This window comes from Sciurus vulgaris (genome assembly GCF_902686455.1).
Source record: "Sciurus vulgaris genome assembly, chromosome: 5".
NCBI classification, from domain to species: domain Eukaryota; kingdom Metazoa; phylum Chordata; class Mammalia; order Rodentia; family Sciuridae; genus Sciurus; species Sciurus vulgaris.
The window spans coordinates 5,891,620-5,911,923 of NC_136465.1; the positions used below are offsets into that span (position 1 = coordinate 5,891,620).

General features: G+C 41.6%; 1 long non-coding RNA gene and 1 pseudogene across 2 annotated transcripts in view; one reads left to right on the top strand and one right to left on the bottom strand.

The window, feature by feature from the left end:
- The window catches only part of LOC306660663, a 781,776-nt gene that overhangs the window by 382,864 nt on the left and 378,608 nt on the right, over positions 1-20,304 (bottom strand). The window lies entirely within an intron of this gene.
- The window catches only part of LOC306662145 (golgin subfamily A member 2-like), an 85,776-nt pseudogene continuing 79,343 nt past the window's right edge, over positions 13,872-20,304 (top strand). Inside the window, exons 1-2 of the transcript in view lie at positions 13,872-13,929; positions 16,816-16,999. The product of the transcript in view is annotated as a golgin subfamily A member 2-like (transcript). The remainder of the gene's footprint in view (positions 13,930-16,815; positions 17,000-20,304) is intronic.

Here is a 20,304-nt window from a genome sequence, read left to right on the forward strand (position 1 = left end):
ACCTTCTAGTCCGCCATCTTGAAAACCTTCCCCAAATGTCCTTTCTGACTGAGGGATTTCTGACAATCCAATCTGGGCTTGTGTGATTTTCAGGGATGGGATTTTCCATATATTGTGGATTCCTTCCATGTTTTCATGATTTTGTCCAGTGGGGCACATGGGAACTTTTAACTAAATGCCTCCACAAGATGGAATGTACAATGCAGGATTACTCATATTCCAGGTTGGTGAACACTCTGAGATTCCCCATGAAAACTCCTCACTTATCACAGTGGTTTTAAATTAGCATTACCCAGACACATACCATGGAAGAATCCATGATATAATATTTTATGTCTTAGTTAATAAGACCCAATATCAAGAATGTGATAATTTCTAGTATGACATGAAACATATCAAATACATATTGTAGTTGGTCTTTGGCTCATCACCAATGAGGTGGGACACCCATTGTATTTAAAGGTGCTAATAAATTGTTTACTGCAATTCTTCATATTCTCTAGTACATTTCCTATTCAGGTAGTTTTTAATTTCACTTGACATAAAGCAATGTTAATAAACTTGTTCTGTGTTTTCTTTTCCTCCAGCATCCCACTGGACCTCTGCTGATGCAAATACCCAGAAATATATCTGTACTGAGCCCTGTGTTCCTGAATCATCCAAGCTGCCAAGAACACTGGAGAGAAAACCACCTTCCCTACAGCACATCACTTCTAAGTAATGAGGTAGATTTCTACTCAGTTTGTGGGCCCAAGGATCAACATGAAGTGGCTATCACTGTCACCTCCAGCCCACCAGTATCCAGAACACTGCCCTCCACGTGAAGAGAGCAGAGGAAAATCTAGAGGGTGTCACCTTTAGAGTTGCCCAGTGTGCCTCTAAATGGCAGTGCACAGATCAGGTGCTCAACACTAGTCAGCATGTTGGTGTCCTGATGGGAGAAAACAGCCCTGCCAGCAGCCTACAGCATGGAGAGAAGGCCAGGACCTGAAACTTAGCATCAGGGCAAGAGACTTGCCCAGGATCCTGTTAAGACTGGCCAGATTGCCCCAAAGGAATTTAGAATTGGCCCCAGGCTGACTCCATGTTGGAGCACTGGCAGATCAGGCATGCAGGTTTACACACCTCTGCAATCTCTGCCAGATACAGGTGGACTGGGAACCAAAATGTCACCCAAAGAAAACAGAAAAACTCCACACTGGGGTTCAGCATGGATCTTCACCCTCCATGGAAAGGCCATGTTCTGATTCCTGCCCCAAACTGCACCAAGTCCAGTCCTCCAGCAGCCAGCTAGGTTCCATGGCAGCCCCTCAAAATGGTCTTCAGGAGACTGCACCATGACTGTTGGAGCTCCAGGTTCATTACAGATCCCCATTCCCCGCTCCCTATAAAGCCAAAGCTCCTGCTATGAGTGCTCCCTTTCTTGACAAGTCTGTGGGACACAGTTCCCATGTGCCCATGAGTTCCCTCCATGAGGACGTTCAGTTGTCTGACTCCTCTGAGGACAGTGAGAAGCAGTGAGGCACTCCATGACAGGGAAGACTCACCATCTGGTCTCAAGTGTCTTGTGGGGAACTCTGTGGTTGAGGAAGCAGTGTTGCAGGGAGTAGGCTGCACCTGGGTCATAGGAACCTCCTAAGGTGGGGCATGTACACATTTTTGGATTGCAGAGAGTGCTGGAACAGACACAGACACTGACTCTGAATAAGGGTAACTTCAAATGGGGTTTCCAAAGTGTATCCTTCAATGGAAAAAGGAGGTTTCCACATAATGTCCATATAAGAAACAATGGAGTCATATATATTACCCTGTAATGTAAGTAGGAGGCTCAAGTGACTCTTGGTTTTCCAGTGAGAGATTTCATGGAAATGGAGCCTCTGTCTTTCCAGGAGTGTCCTAGTCTAAGATGGGAGATCTTGACTCTAGATTGTGTCAATGGATACCATTGTGGGCAGTTTTCTTGCTCCTACATATTGTGATTATTCACATCGTTGCCAACGCATATTTAAAATTTGTTTCAATTCTAAGGAAATACTCCCCATATTTTATTGTGTCCATACTTTGAGTGCTTAGCTCTGCAGATCCCTTTCAAAGTCATTTCCTTCCTCCAAATTTCATAGATGCTCAATTTGACTGACTTGGAAACTCCTGGGTGTCTCAAATATTTTCAACATGACAATGATTCATTTTGTGCACATAAATATATGTCAAAATGTATTCTGTTGTAGCATAAAAGGGTAGTAAGATTGAGTATCCCAGATTAAAGATATCGTGTTCACTCTGAGGCCTGCCATTGAGGCTTCCGTTCACTCTCTCGGTGATCCTGCCTGTCAGCAACTGGGGAAGCACAGAAGTTGTGGAAGGAGCACAACAGGTCCTTCACGTGCAATCGCCATTCAGTATATGTGGGAGCAGGTCTGACCAGGATCCAGAAAGACGCTGTGGCTCTGTAGAGAAGATTCCACAATGAGCTCTGCCTCCTCTATGATGGCACTGACACTGTGTCCCTATTCAGAGACAGTGTCTAGGGTGATGGTGCTTGTGAACACCAGGCAGGTGACCCCAGTGGGAACAAGGGAGAAGAACCCCTCACAGTTCCTGGCACCCTAATGTGCTGGATACCTCTTTCAGAAACGGGACCCAAATGAGGAAAACTTGCTTCTGAACATCAAAGTTGGACCCAGTGACTGAGTCTCTACTGAAGTCAGTAACCAGGTGATGTTAGTTCCTTCCACAGTCTATCCTGATTTGAGGATTCAGGCAGAGCACACTCAGCCCCTCCCACCAACTGGCATTTCTTCTCCACACTACAGTGTCTTCTGGGTGTCACCATTTGCTCCCTGAGAGATCACTTGACATCTGAGCCTAAATAAATGGAGTTACATAAAAACAGATGTCTGGGCAAGGCAGCTTTAGGAATCCAAAATACATTCTTTCATTATAGCAAGCTTGACTTCACCTTTCCTGGTTTCTCACCTGGTGTTCAGAGTGTCATATGCACAGGTGCCTGTGCTGGGGACCCCACCTCATGTGTGAGTTCATTCTCATACACGTTGGTGAGAGCAACATGGAATGCCAGATGCACATCCAGGAAGGGAAGGAAGAATACAGGCAGCAGAGGGATGAGAAGGAACCATGCAGAGAGGGCCAGGAAAGATGACTTCTACCAAATGTGCTGTCAGGAGTATTGAATCCTGGGCCTTCTTCCAGTACACAATTCTTGAATGACAATTGTGTGGAGAACTCCAGGATGCCGCTGCAGTTACTAAACCTGAGAAATGCAGGGTTGTGCTGGAATTTCACGTCCAGGTGCAGAAGTTGAGCTGATCCTCACCTTCAGCAGACTCAGTGGGGAAATGACCCTGCAGTGGAGCTGCTTCTGTGATGAACAGAGGGGGAGTATAATTCTGTGTGCATGTGAGGGTGTGGTAAAAAGGTGGGCATTGGGGAGATTTCCTGGAGAACAGGGTATGGGGATGTTTATTCCCCTAGATAATATCATCACACCCTCTTCATGTTCCTCATTTTCAGCACATCTCCTGACAAGAGAAGACATGATGGTTTTTGAGTAAGAGTGGAGACCTGAAATCAGGGCTCAGCTGAGCCACACCTTCCATTCAAGGGAAGGGAGTAGAACAGAGCTGCTCAGGTGTTGGTACTCATGGACACACCTCTGCAGCTTAGACCATCTTAAGACATTTGTGAAGCCATTCATTTCCTTCCTTCCCCTGAAACTAGAACTTCCTCAATGACTTGAAAGAATGTTCACTGAAGTTATAGAATGTGTGAGCTTTCAGGATGGAGTCAATGTTAAATGCTCCTTTTTCTTTATGTTTACTTCCCACTTCAGAAGAGTCATATATTCAAATGCTCTTGGAATAAAAGTGGACACAATTTCATAATTTGATCAACCAATTAATATCCAATAAAATATATTTTACCCCTCATATTTATCTCACAACTATCTGAAATTCACTTTAAATTCTAAAAATGCATAAATGCATTCTACTGTCATGTATGAGTAATTACAGCAAAGTTTTAAATTTTTTTTTTGAAAAGAAAGCAAAGCAAATCCAAAAAAATTTTTAAACCTCATATTTTCATGTTTCTGTTCTTTGTTTCTAAGTATTTTGTGTCATAACTTGATAATGTAGCTACAATGTGCAATCCTTGGATAACATGTGCAATTTAATTTTTTTAAGTGAAAAATTAAGTTTTCTATCTTTTCAGAAACCTTTAATACAGACGTCTATTTCTTCCCATGAATACTAAAAAAAGGAATATAGTTGGCTGGATTTTCATATGAATTTATTTTTTATGGCTAAATCCATCTATTCCATAATAAAAAGAAAAATAAAGAGGAGCCACTTTATTAGGACTCGCCAACCTATCCTGTCCACTTCCTTTTTCCAATGCTATCAATAAATAAATTTTCCAGGCCCAAATAATTATTGGCACCTCCTCCCTTTCTGCAGCTCCAAGTATAATGGAGGGGGCAGACCTACCCAGAATACAGGAAGTGACACACAGACACCCTGTGCACACTGGGGGAGGGACGCCCACCCCAGCAGCCTCTGCCCTGCCTGGCCTACACTGACCCAACTCTCTGAAAACCCATGAGAATGCTGCCCAGCTGACGTGCCCAAAATGCCAAAATGCAGGACGATGGAGCCCTGCTGAAGGAAAGACTGTCCCTGATGTGCTCTGCCCCTTTCCGCCTGCAGTGAGCCCCATTTTAAGGGCTGTGAAAACACTGCCCAACTTTCTTGCCCTGAAGTGCCTCCAGTAAGAGGATGGAGCCCCCTAAGTGAAGGACTGCTTGGTGAGGGCAAGGGCACCACCAGAGAGCCCCAGATAGTCTAGAAGGGCAGCCTGCTCACATTATGAGCCTCTGAGTCTCTTTCTGGAACAAAGATTCCAGAAATTAGAACAGCCCTAGCCAAGGTGGCAAAGGGTCTGAACCTATTGTCCCCAATTAGATATGGGTCTTATTTAGATACTCTGAAAGTCAAAGGATGACTGGGAAGGAGCTGCAGTGTCAGGGTGGCAGGGACAGGTAGGGGAATAGTCCCCAGCTCCACTTCTCCAGGCTTCGACTGGTAGTCTCCCATGTGACTATGATCTTCACTTGGTCATTCTCCTCTGAGTGGCAGAAGAAGGGGACAGAGGGGTTGGTGCCCAAGCCAAGGCATTCCTGAGGGTTCTGGATCACCCCCAGCAGCTGCATGATCTGCTGAGCAGTGGGGTCTCAGGGGGAGAAGTCATCCCGGCCTCTCGTGTTGGGTCCATGTGATCAGCAAGGTGCAACTCTCAACCTCTGTCAGTTGCTCTAAATTCCTGGGGGATTGCAGGCCTGGTGGGCTCCTCAGCAGGACTCTGGGCCACTACCAGGAACACACCCTGCCACTCACTGTGCTCCCTCACCAGCCACAGCACCAGCTCCTGCAGATGCAGCAACTTGACCTTCCTCTGCCCCTTGTCCTGCCCAGCCGGCTAATGCCCTCCTCCTCCTCCAGGTGCCACTCCTTCAGCTCTGCCCTCTGATTTTGTAGAGGGCAATATACTCTGCAGTGGTGTCTGTCTCTCCAGAGAGCTGGGTGCAGACAGGTTCCAGTTCCTCCACCTGCTCCTGGAGCTCCACCTTCTCCTGCATGAACTCCAGGACATGGCTTGGCAGCTCCTCCATGGCCACACATGGAGCCTGGGTGTTCTCCCCAGACACACAGCTGTCTCCACACTCCTGGGGACCAGTGCTTGCTCTGTGGGCTCACTCTGGGATGGGGCTGTCAGATGAGCAAGGTGCTGGCAGTGTGACAGCAGCTCCCTCAGCTCCCTGCTCAGCTGTGCCTTCTCCTCCTCAGAACTGGCTAGAGCTGCATTCAAAAATGCACCATGGCCTCTTGGCTGTCTAGGTCCTCTGGGACATCAGACTGTGCCAAGGAGCCTCCTCATCCTTTTCATCTTTGTCCATTCCATCTTCCTCTCCAGGGAGAGCCAGGAGGCTTGACTCACACTTTGTAATTTCTGTAAATTAAAGCTATCACTTCTTTAATTTATGTTCTTACAATTTACATTTATTTGAAATAAAGAATGTTGACAGCCTTTAGAGAAACTTATTCATTACAGACGTAGACACAGTTTCATGGGATGGCAGTTTGATGGGGTCAATTATCTTTCTATTAAACAAATGTCTTTGTATTCTTTTTGGTGGATTTTCATGATGATTTTGAATTCAGAATGAACATGTTGAGAAACATGTCCTGAATGACGTGTATTTGGAAGAAATCGCAAGTATTCAGGCAGTTCTGCTTTCCTTGTTTTCTAGTACATTCAGCCTAACTATATGCTCAGACACCTGTTGGCAGAACTCCCCACCCAGTGCCATTACTATAGAGGACCACAAAAAAATATGGAAAAATTAATATACTAAAGTTTTGTTCTATGGTTCCTTATCTCTGTCAATTTTCATTCACTAATGGAATCTTTAGGAAGAGTTAGAAATGTGTTTTTTTACTTCTACTGGGTCTATAAAATGGAACAGTCCACATCCTGTCTATCACCAAATGGTGTTCTGTACTTTAAACATCCATTTCCTTAAGTTGATTGTGTTTATCAGCAATACTATCACTATGAACACTATTATTAATTTTATGTTTATTTGAAAGTAGTTGAACATGGGGATGCTAAAATTAGGGCAATAATAAGAAAACAGTTCATCAACGTAAAGTTTTATAGAAAAGAAAATGCATTTTATATGTGAATTTTTATCTAAAAATTGCCTCCTCTGATCTCAAATTAGCAATAAAGATATAGAAGTGGAAACCACACTGCATTCTAATTTTCAAATATACATAGTAGAAGATTATATATACCTGTCCTTGTGGCCATGATTACTTCATAAATCTGGGAAGTTACTGCTTTTCTTCTCCCCAAGCTCTGTGTTGTATTAGAAATGAACACATTTTCTAAAATCAGTCATTTAAGGTGCAGATCTAAAATTACCATTCTTAGAAGATGTGTCTGGTTATGGCAGGGACCAAAGCTTGAACAAAATAATCACACCAGGGAATGGAGAAACATCTGGGATAGGGACCTCACATTGTGGGAAGCAGATTTAACACTGGTCATGAAGTCTCCTCAGCATCCCCAGGAGAAAGGGCATGAATGATGTTGCTTTCTCTGTGAATATGAAATATGCTTTTTTCTTTCCTTGTGAATCAGAAAATCCCAAACTCAGCAACTGAGGAAGATGGCACTTACTCAGGGAGATGCGATAGTGGGCAGATGATTGCCCACAGCCTGAGCCCCACAGAATGATTTCATCCCAAAATGTGAAACAGCAGCAGAGGAGGGCAGTGGGCAGAAGGCCCCCCAGCAGAGGAGGATGCTGCAGGGTATCTGGAGGCACCAGTTTGTGGGGAGCCCCAGTTAGACATGGATCACAGACTAGTGTCATAGATACTTCTGTCTCTGTGACTCAACTGCCTGTTCCATCCTACAATGTTCTGGCTCTGGATCTCCTCACCACACAGACTGGTTCATTCAGATTAGAGAGAATCCATCTCACACAATAATAGTATCATACTAACAAGGGAGTGTCCTTCTGTTGAAATATGACTAATTATTGTCTTCCTCAGAACCTCCAGTTCTTCCCTCGAGTGTCCCTAACTAAAATTTGCTTCAAACTGCTCTATGATCTTGAATATCCTAGTAACTAATGGGTCCCAATTCTGTTTCTTTTCCCTAAACGTAATACTGAGCTAAGAATTGTAAATCTATTCTATCTTGACACTTAAGTGCTCCCTGTGGTTCTGATTAAATACTTTCTTTTTAGACCCACAGATAAAATGCAGGGAGTGTGGGCCCTTTGAAAACACAGCTGGGAGCAGCTGGTTTTATTTTCAAATATTGCAGGACCTGTATCAAGTTGGTTTTTCCCAGTCATAACTGGGTGCTGAGGTTGAGCACTTCTTCATATTTAAAGTAACTACATGAAATTATCTTATGGTTAATGTTCATGTTCTATGTGCCATGTCTCATTTAGTCAATTTTTGTTTTCTTTGGGCATAGAGCAAGTTCTAGTGAATATTTTAGGTGTTTTCCTTGTCTTTGAGCAGCCTATTGTCCATCCAGCAGTCAGGAAGAGGTCTGTCCTGGGCCCTATTCCCTCAAGTCAGCCAGGAGTCAAGAACTTAGATGTGAGACCCATTTCCCAGCAGTCCTTCCCTTCCAAAGACATGAACTTCTCTTCTACTCACCTCCTGGGCCCAAAAAATGGCAGAACATGGCTGCACCAACAACAGCCAATCTCTACAAAAGTGCTGTGGTCATAACTCTGCACTTGGAGTGAAAATGACAGACCTAAAGCCAGAGGTGCATCCTTTTAAGTTAAGTTCCTCAGGTGCCTCCTAAAATTAGGCATATACAAGATGCTCAACCCTCAGGCACGAGTCATGTATCCTGATGTGAAATTTTTAAAAAAATAAAACAAAGCCCTGTCTGTAGCCTGTAGCATGTAGAGGGCCAGGAACCCAAACCCACTTCTAGGAAGCAGGCAAGAGACATTCCAGGGTCCCCAGGGAGCATGCCAGAACCCTCAAAAGCAAGCTAGACTTGGTGCCTTACAGACTGCCCAGGGAACACTCAAAGACCTCATTTGGTGTTTCTCCATATTCTCCAGGCTCTGCCAAGTGCTAGTGGACATGGGCTAAATGAATCACCCAACTGACTAGAAAAATAGTGGACAAGAGTTTCAGCACTGGTTGAAACCTCTAGGCAATAAACCTGTCCTGATTTTTGTCCCTTCCCCAGCACCACTTATATTTCAGCAGATCTTCTCAGAATGGTCTTCAGATGATTGGACAATGACTATGGAGCTTTCAATTTATGAAAGCTCCCTCATTTCATCCCCTGAGAAGACAAACCATCCTACAAAGATCCTTTCCGTCCTGGAGAAGCTGAGGGTCATGTACCAGTGAGTGTTCTCTGGGAAAACCTTCAGAAATCCTCCTCTCTAACAGCGCATGGGAGTGAGACCCACAATGGAAAGGAAGACTGACCTCAGTCTCAGGTGATTTGGAGGGGGCTGTTGGGATGAGGAGGCAAACACCCAGGGAGCAGGCAATAGCTGCTGTCCAGGAACTTCACCAGGTATGGAGTGTGTGTTCAACTGCTGGGACCACAGAGCGCTGTGAGGAGACACACAGACACTGACTCTGGCAATTACACACATGCATGGGCTTTCATATTGAAAGTTAACCAGCTTGTAAAGGGTTTTACATAAATTTCATGTAAACTTGAGTGGATACGCAGAGGTATGTATGAAACTACATTGGAAGGGAAATGCTACAATTAACATTTGTTGTCCAAATCACTGAATTCATGGAAACACTGGATAATCTCTGTGATCTCTGATTGTCCAACAGTACCCTTAAGAGCATATTTTTGATTCTGCAGTGTATCAGTGGAAATCAAGGTGGACAGTTTTCTTAGCCTTGCATATTTGGTTATTTAAAGTCATTGTAAGCATGTACTTGATATTTATTTTAATGTTAATAAAGTTCTCCCTAATAAGGGATATTGTACTTGAATTTTGATAACTTATCTATACAAATCCCTTTCAAAATCATTTCTGTTCACATTTATTTTCTGTGTATGGATTCTCTTTCCAACACATTGGAAACAAAATTGTAGCTCAAAATAGTGACCATGACAATCAAGTTCATTCTAGTTGTGCACTAAAATATGATCACAATATTTTCATATTTGACTCAATAAAGGTCAAATACTAGTATTGAAGATAAAAAAGTTCAGCATTTTGGTTTTTAAGTGTTCTGTTCATTTGTTTGATTTTGTTTTAGGCCTGAGTATTTGAATCTTAAAAAACAGGCCAATGTTTCTACATATCAGCAAATATTGGAAATCATTGCAGTTGATGGGCAAAGGCCACAAGTCTTTGACATACAAGTGTAACCATTTGGGAACATCTCTGACTAGGAGCAAGAAAATCTCTGTAAGAAAGACTAAGCAAATGCTTGCTGCTCCTCCTGGGTAGCACTGATATTAGAATTCTTATTCAGATACAGCATCTGGGGTGATGATGTTTCTTAAAATAAGGCAGGGGATCACAATGGAAAACCAGGAAGCAGAACCACGGAGCTGAACTTGGTTTCTGGGATGCCAATGAGCTTGCTGTCTCTTTGAGAAGCAAGAGAGGCTCAAATCTAGAAATCAATGTCTCTGAAAATCAAACAAAGATTACATTTGTTTTTGATGGTTTCATTATAACCTTTTTAAAAATTTTTAAATTTTTTTATTGTAAACAAATGGGATACATGTTGTTTCTCTGATGACACATAATACTCGGTGGGAGGGGTGCAAGAATGGAGGAAGGAGGGACTGTACAGAGGGAAAAGAGGGGTGGGAGGGGTGGAGGGGGAGGAAAAAAATAACAGAATGAATCAAACACCATTACCCTATGTAAATGTATGATTACACAAAGATTACATTTTTGATAAGGTTAATGTGTGTGCTGATGTTCATTCCTCTAGAACCTAATTCTTGTAGCACTGATCTAGGGGATGCAGACACAGCACACTCAGGCCCTCACCAACCATGCTTCCTCAACCAAACCACGTGGGGTTTCAGTGACTCTTACCAATATCTTTCCTGAAAGATCACTTTAATTCTGCTTCTTAGTAAAAGCAGACACATAGAGAAATGATGTCTGGCCAAGCATCACTTGAAAACTAATATACATTGTCACATCAAAACAACCTTTACTGTATATTTGCTGTTTTCTCCCACATGGTTTAGAGTGTAATGTGTGCAGCTACATGTGCTGTGAACTCTCTACCTTATGAGAGTTAATCTCACACCTCAGAGTGAGTAATATTTAGTGACTAAAACACACCCAGGAAAGGAAGGAAAGGGTGGAAAAGCAGGAGTTGAGAAGGGACATGTAAGGAGCATGCAGAGTAGGTGTAGGACAAGTTTCTGCTACTAAATCTTCTCTCTGGAGTCCTGAACTCTGTACCCACCCCACAGGTGCAGTGCCTCAAAGCCAGAGGTGTTACAAGGTGTGGGATGGGCGAGGTGGACTGACCTGCTGTGTGCATGACAGGGTGGTGTACAAAAAACAATGGCCATGGGAAAGTTTGCAGATCTGGTGTTGAGGTTTTTTATAGCCTTATCATTTTGGACAGCTACTCTCCATGGTCCCTGGTCCTCAGTACCTGCCCTGACAGCAGAAGACAGGAAGTGTTTAAAGAACAACAGAAACCTTAAATCAGTGTTGTGGGCAGCTGAGCCTTTGATTTCACAAGATGAAGATGTTCACACACTTGACCACAACCTTTGTGTCGTAGACCACATTAAGTCTTCTGTGAATCATCAAGTTACTTCCTTCCTCTAAAAACTTGTTTTTCCTTGACGATAGCATTGAAATGTTCACTGAAATGTAGGAATATGTGATGTTTTAGGAACAAGTCAATATTAAATATTGACTGTGAACTCAGTACCTATATGTTCTAATTTTGTTTTATTTTTTGGAGGAGCCTGTGCAGGGATGTGCTGGAGACACAGCAACCTGTAATCTGTTGGTGATTCTTTTCCCTATAGCAGTGGACTGTACCATGGACATGCCCATAGCTGCCCCACATGGAGAACCTGGGCCTGTTTGTCATATCTGCTGTGGGTCCCCTGACGTTGGATCTTCTACCTTCTCACTGGTTGTGCTCCTTCCTCACCTGTACTTCCAGTCACTGGGGTTTCCTTCACTCTCAATATGACATTGTTAGAATGATGAAAAAGAAATAGGGAATTTAAATAGAAACCACCTTCTGTGGGTAAGGATGGGGGCCAAGGGTCCACCTTCTATTTCCCACACTACTAACCAGTCTTATGACATTGAACACAGATGTTCCTCCTCCAACTTCCACCAACATGGACCCTGATCGAAGTTCCAACCTGAGGCTGCATCATGTCACCACTGCTGTTCACATGAGGCTCACCCAAGATATGGCTTTTGATGCAAGCTGTTTTGAAGTAGTTGGAAAGAAAATATATCCACATGCATAATAAATAATCTGACATCTGTATAGTTTATCTTTTACCTAAAACTTACATGAAATCTTTAAGCTGTAGTAGCAGAAGCATCACATTCACACTGGGCACAAAACTAATTACTGTGAATCAGTGATACAGGAATAGTTTCTGTAGACTGAAGGAGAGAAGGGCAGCAATACTCAGGGCCTGAGTTCCAAGGGGTCTCCTATTACTGCTTAGAAATGAGGTCCCCCCCAAAGCTCATGATATAAAATGTAAGAATGCCCCCAAATTTTGGATAATATGATCAGATTAGTAAATCAATCCACCTGAACAGTGGATTGATTTACTAATAATTAAAATGTGCTGCTGAATGGAAATTGTTGGATGTTGGGCCATCGCTTGAGGAAATAGTCTCATAATGCCCTTGGGGTATAGGTGTCTTATTCCTGGCTCCTCACTCTCTCTGCTTTCTGGTCACCTTTAGCTGAGTACCTATCTTCCGTCATGCTCTTGAGTCATGATGTTCTGCCTCACCTCAGACCTAAAGCAGTGGAGGCAGGTGGCCAAGGATTGAACCTCTGAATCTGAGTACAAAATAAAATTCTTCTTCTCTAAGTTGTTCTTCTCATGTATTTTGTTCACAGCAACAAAACTGGCAATGATGAAGGGAATTTGCTCATACAATTACCAACCACTGTCAGCTAATCATAGAGAAGTTCCCTGAGAGTGCCTGACAAGTTAAGTGTTTTAACAAGAATCTATTACTTGTAAAAGGAGGATTGTGGACAGAGAATCAAACCCAGAACAGGTATCCTCTAAGTACAGAAGAAGCAACCTCTTGTCCTGGGGTACAGTGCAGTGATATAGCACTTGTCTAGCCAGCAAAAAGAATCAATCCCTGCAACTCACAGAAAAAAATACACAAACACACCACAAATCTGCAATCTCACAAAGAATATAAACAGACATGTAAGAGGAAACAGCAGTCAGGGTGTCAAAACTCAGTACACACATCAACAGCCCCAAGGAACTGCACCCTCCTCAAAGACTGTGAAACAGAAAGAGGTTCATGAGCCTCCAGAGAGATTATGAGCCAGTCAACAGCTGCATGAGGTCCTGTGAGAGGCTTCCACAGGATCCAACCTGCCCTCACTTGTACTTCTTACCTATAAATCCTGTAAATTAATGAAGTTTATTTGGTTTGCAGCTAAGCTTCTTTCAATGTGTGATATATAATTAGAAAAGAAGAAAAGATCAATATTCCTTTCTCGCTCCAACAACACACACCATAAATTCAACATTCAAACAAGAATTGAATAATTTACATGTAAAGATGAAGAAGATATTGAAAATGAAAATCAGGTGGAACAAGTACTACCATCCATAATTTTTTGATCCACTTTGCCATGAGGTTGGTAATATGCACAGTAAAGTGAACAAAAAACTACTACCTATATTTCCATATGTTGACACCATTGAGATTTTCCACATACTTCACAGATTTTAGCACAAAATTAAAATTGGCTTTCTTGTTCAAAGAACATGGGGGAAATGCCATTAATATTTTGTAACAAATTGTAAACCTACCTCTTTGTTTCATTGAGTCTCTCAATTTTAATTGTTTTCATATATGTAATTATTATTGATCCGAGTAACGATAGTGCAATTATAACTTTATATTTGACCATACATATTCCACATTTTGTAATAACAGGTTAAATGGAGTTATGAGAGAACATTAAAATTAAAAAAGGAATCCCTGAAAATGCAAATTTTATTGACTCCTTCTCAAGGGTGCTACCAGTGAACTTGAAAAAACAAATATGAATAAGGTTCAAGAAGTTCATGAGGAATACAGGGAACATTCTGAAAAACAGAAAGGTAAGATAGTTTTTTCCCCCTAGGCCTTGGGGATACTCAATGTCATTTCCTGTAAAATACTCAGGTGTGTTTAAAGCTGAGAGCTGAAATTGTATAATAGTACATTCTTTTTGTGACAGGGAAATAATCTTATTCCATCTATAAAAGATCACCAATTAAGGCATTTCCACACAGGCTTTATTCATATGACTTAATTTCCATGAGATTTTTTTCTGTAGAGAAGCAAATATTATTTTAAAAAATATTTTATACCAATTAAAGTTTCTTCTTCAATTGTGGCCCTCAGTTTTAAATTTTACAAATATGGTAAAAGGCTACTTCACATTTTTTACATGTATTATATTTTTTAATATCAGTGTAGACTGTGCTACAATCATAGAAGTTTTTCTCCACCATGGGTTTATAAATGCAGATATTAGGAGGTTATCTCAAACAGATGATGTTCCTATAGTTTACCTCCTATCAGTTCTCTCATGCAGTCTAACATTATATGATTGAATGGTGCCATTGATGTGGTTTCTCTTCACTGAGCATTGGATTGTGTTTTCTAAGGTTAGGGTATTAAAATAGGCTTTCCCACATAGATGATAATCCAATGGTTTCTATCCAAAGTGAGTCATCTTCCATTTCTTAATAGTAGAGTGATGGTTGAGGACTGTGTCACACAGGTGGCAGGCATATTATTTTGCTCCAGTGTGTGTTTTCTCATGAAGTCTAAGGCCAGATGATCGACTGAAGGCTTTCCCACAAAGATGGCATTCATATGGCTTCTCTCCAGTATGTGTTCTCTCATGCTGTTTCATGCCAGAGTACCGACGGAAGGCTTTCCTACACAGATGACATTTGTATGGTTTCTCTCCAGTATGTGTTCTTTCATGCTGCCTCAGGCCAGAGCACCTACTGAAGGCTTTCCCACACAGAAAACATTTGAATGGTTTTTCTCCAGTATGTGTTCTTTTATGTTGTGTAAGGCCAGATGATCGACTGAAGGTTTTCCCACATTCGTGGCATTCATGTGGTTTCTCACCAGTGTGGATTCTCTTATGTAGTCTAAGGTAGCGTGATTGACTGAAGAATTTCCCACACAGGTGGCATTGATATGGCTTCTCTTCAGAGTGAGTTTTCTGATGACTTCTTAGGCAAACTGATTTACTGAAGGATCTCCCACACAGATGGCAATTGTATAGTTTCTCTCCAGTGTGTGTTCTCTGATGAAATCTAAGGTTAGATAAATCAGTGAAGACTTTCCCACAAAAATCACATAGGTATGGCTTCTCTTCAGTGTGGATATTCTCATGTATTTCAAGGTAGGTTGGCTCACCAAAGGCTTTCCCAAGGTTACTCTTCTTGCATTTTCTAGGCTTTATACAATTCATATGTCCTTTCAAATATGCATGAAATGCATCTGATATTTTGCTGCAAATTTCCTTGTTTCCACTAAGGTACAAATTGTCACCAAGGGATCGTTCACAATGTTTCTTAACCCAGTGCTCCATTGCTGGGTGACTAAATAAATGTTGACTCCAAACAGAGTTGTAGTTTAAATCATCTCCTAAATTATTCCATTCAAAAGAATCTTCTTGGATATGAGATTTCTATTTTGTGAAGAAGATAAACATTTCTTAAGAACATATCCAGATAAACTCATGCATTAATTACTATACATATGAATCTTATTTAAATCTATCATAATACAAATATGAAAATCTTTCCATCTTTAATTTCATATACATTTCTGAGGTGAGCCAAGTATTTTCCATTTAGTTAACATCCTAACGAAAGGAATTCAGATTAATTTTAAGGATTTCAATATATTTCAAAGACAAGACATATGGGTTAAGCTTATGGAAGTGTCAATTTTTTAGAGGATCTCATAATCCCCTTTAGAATCCTTGTTCATTTCTCAAGAATTCAAATTATCTACCATTTTAATTCAGAAATTGTTTGATTTAAACTTAATTGCAGTCAGAAAATTTTGCTACATTACAAATTTATTCCAATGCCAAGTCTTTAATTTGTATGATCACTGTTCATATCCATGAAACTTACCATTGATATGATGATAAGCATGTCCTTCCTGCCAGTAAGTGGGTTATACACACTTTTACATTTTTGGTGTATATTTTCCCTACCTATAATAGTTGGGAAAAAATCAGGTCAGAGCATGCAATTGGGAGAGAAAGACAAAGATGAAACAACCACAATCAGGACAATGCTGTTTGATAATTAGCACTTTCATGGAATAGATGTATCAATTTGACAAAAATTGTAGATACTAGTAATATAGAACACTGGTAACTGTAATATATTTTCAGGATAGAAATATTTTAAAAAGTAAAAAGACAATGAAAGATTGAACATATAAAGATAGGGAAAATCTTCAAAGGAGAAAATCAGGACAAGAGACTCTATGGAAATTTAAATACAAAATATATTACTATCTTTTCTCTTCAAAGAAAAAATAAACCTAGGAGCACACAAATTTTGGTTATAATACAAAATGAATTATGTACCATTGTCCGGAGCCGGCAGGTCATGTGCCTTGGCTCACGGTCACACACCTTGGCTCATGGTCAGGCGCTTTGACTCATGGTCACGCCTCCTGCCTCGCCTCATGCTGAGCCAAGATGGCACCTGCCGGATGCTGGCAGGGCATGCCATTACCTGTTTACAAGTGCATCAGACTAGATTGCGTGGTGCTTCATGATTGGACAACTACACTTCCTTATTGGAGTTCTGGCGCGAGACTAGTTTTGCCTTCGCGCGTTTTACTCTGATTGGTTTCTGTACTTTATATTAACTGTGTTTATTCCTCTAATAAATGAGACTTGATCAGGCTTTTGTCTTGTCTCCATTTCTCGTGTCTCTTGTCTCTCTCAATCCCAGCACCCCCCTCCAGGTACCCGTTGGTGTCCTGCGGGCCGGGGCAAGTGGCGCCCAATGGTGTGGCTTCGGATACGCGGGAATTCGTGAGGGAAGAGGCGTGTAAGTGTTCGGCCGAAGGAAAGAAAAGTGAAAGTCAGTTCGACAAAGTTCGCCGGGAGCCTGCCACGCCGTTCTTAAAGGTACAGTAGCGCCTAACTATGGGACAAGAATTAAGTAAGCATAAAGTTTTTGTTAAGCAATTAAAAGAAGCTTTAAAGACACGGGGAGTAAAGGTTAAGAGTAATGATCTTTTTAAGTTTTCTGACCTTATTAAGGACACCTGTCCGTGGTTCTCACAAGAAGGAAGCATTAATATAAGAAGTTGGAATAGGATGGGAGATGCTTTGGGAGATTTTCACAGAACGTTTGGCCCAGATAAAGTTCCTATTACAGCTTTTGCTTACTGGAGTCTCACAAAGGAACTTTTAGAACATACAACAAATAATTCTGATATAGCAGCAGCAGTTACTCAGACAGAGGACATTTTAAAAGCAGCATCAAAACAGGATCTTCAGGGAGAGCCCTCTGAGGAAAAGGGAGAGGTAGATCTTATTTCCCTTGAGAGTGAAGATGAGGAAGTTACAAGTCCTTTTCCAGATGCAGACAGCACAGATGTTAAAAGGAACCTCAACATCAGAACGAAGATCCACCTAAAATTTATCCTTCATTGACTCGTTTTAAAGACCCTTCAAATGAGAATAAAATAGATGATGAGGAAGTTGATTTGGACCTCATAAATGAGGAAGCCTTAAAATATCCTATTCCTGACTGCCCGCTTAAATAAGGACAGTCCATTTTCTCATATCCACCTCCCTATCGCACACACTCTGCTCCTATGGCAATGGCGGTGATAGATCCAAAGGAAGACCTTAAAGAAAAAATTAAACATTTGGAGGAACAAATAAATCTAGAGGAACAATACCAAGCTCTGATTACCAGGTTACAAAAATTAAAGACAGGCAATGAGGCAGTGCCTAGTCCTGATGGATTTAAAAGGGATATTCACCCTCAAATTCTATCTGGACAACAGTGTCCAAGGGGAGGAGTTCCCTTAATCAACAGGGATTTAAAACCCCCTCCACTAAGTGCTTTCCCTATTACTGAGACAAGGGATAACCAGGGACAACCCTGGAGGCACCACACTGGCTTTGATTTTACTATTATAAAAGAATTAAAAACTGCTGTTTCTCAGTGTGGAGCTACAGCACCATACACCCTTGCTATTTTAGACTCCATAGCAGAAAATTGGTTAATACCACAGGATTGGAATACTTTAGTTAGAGCCACCCTGACTGGAGGTGACTTCTTGCTTTGGAAGTCTGAATAGTTTGAAAATTGCAAAGAGACAGCTAAAAGAAATCAACAAGCAGGAAATGGGTGGACTTTTGATATGCTCACTGGAGTAGGTGATTATGAAACCACAGACAATCAGATGCAGTATGACCCTGGAGTGTATGCTCAGATACAGGCGGCAGCCACTAAGGCCTGGAGAAAATTGCCTGTTAAGGGAGACATCAGCATGTCTCTTACAGGAGTCAAACAAGGCCCTGATGAGCCCTTTGCTGACTTTGTTCACAGACTTATAACAATGGCTGACAGTTCTGATGCAGGTCTTAACTATGTCAAGCAACTTGCTTATGAAAATGCCAATCCTGCATGCCAAGCCGCTATAAGACCATACAGAAAGAAGACAGATTTAACAGGATATATTCATCTGTGCTCAGATATAGGACCTTCTTATCAGCAGGGCTTAGCAATGGCAGCTGCTTTTAGTGGACAGACAGTGAGGGACTTTTTTAATAATAAAGACAAAACAAAAGGGCCTGTTTTAAATGTGGCAAGGGTGGACACTTTGCCAAAGACTGCAGATCAGATTTACAAAAAACTCTTGAGGCCAAAATACCTGGTCTCTGCCCTAGGTGCAAGAGAGGAAAACATTGGGCTAATGAATGCAAGTCCAAGAGACAATCAGGGAAATCCCCTTCCGCCACATCAGGGAAACGGGAGGAGGGGACAGCCCCAGGCCCCGAAACAAGCATATGGGGCAATCAATTTCATTCCAGCCAACAGCAGCAACAACAATCCATTTCAGACCTCAGTAGAGCAACCCCAGGGAGCACAGGATTGGACCTCAGTTCCACCTCCCATGTCGTATTAACTCCTGACATGGGCCCTCAAGCCTTGAATACTGGAATTTTTGGCCCATTGCCCTCAGGTTATTTTGGCTTAATTTTAGGAAGAAGTAGTTCTACCATGAAAGGTTTACAAGTACTCCCAGGAGTTGTAGATCAAGATTTCTTGGGAGAAATTAAGATCATGGCTAAAACAGATAACAACATTATTACTGTTACTCAGGGAGAAAGAATAGTACAGCTGATACTGTTACCATTAGTTCCAACCAAACACCCAGTTCAAAATCCTAGGAGAGGAAATGGAAGTTTTGGATCCTCTAATGTATATTAGGTACAACACATAACTGATCAAAAACTTTCTTTGACCTTATGGCTAGATGGCAAGTCCTTTACAGGTCTAATAGCTACAGGAGCAGATGTGACCATAATTAAACAAGAGGATTGGCCTTCTTCTTGGCCTACCACAGAAACTATGACTAATCTTAGGGGTATTGGTCAAAGTACAAATCCAAAGCAGAGTTCTAAATACCTCACTTGGAGAGACAAAGAAAACAACACAGGTCTCATTAAGCCTTATATCATCCTCATTTGCCTGTTAATTTGTGGGGAAGAGACCTATTATCTCAGATGAAAGTAATCATGTGCAGCCCCAATGAAACGGTTGCTGCCCAAATGCTATCTCAGGGATATACACCAGGAAAAGGGCTAGGAAAGGCTGAAAATGGTATTTTACATCCCTTTCCCAATGTAGGACAGATTGACAGAAAAGGCTTGGGAAATTTTTGATTTCGGCCATTGACATGCCTGCACCCCAACTGTGTGCAGATCCAATAACTTGGAAATCAGATGAACCAGTTTGGGTTGATCAATGGACACTAACTTCTGAAAAACTTGAAGCTGCTCGAATGTTAGTGCAGGAACAGCTAACAGCCGGACATATCATAGAGAATAATTCTCCTTGGAATACTCCTATATTTGTAATTAAGAAAAAATCTGGTAAATGGAGATTACGACAGGACTTAAGGGCTGTCAATGTCACTATGGTGCTCATGGGAGCCCTGCAACCACGGCTGCCATCTCCTGTAGCCATCCCTCAAGGATATTTTAAGGTAATTATTGACCTCAAAGACTGTTTTTTTACTATCCCTCTACATGTAGATGATCAAAAAAGATTTGCTTTCAGTCTACCATCAATAAATTTTAGAGAACCTATGAAAAGATATCAGTGGAAGGTATTGCCACAAGGAATGGCTAATAGTTCAACCTTATGCCAAAAATTTGTTGCTCGTGCCTTACAGCCTATTAGAGATTCTTGGAA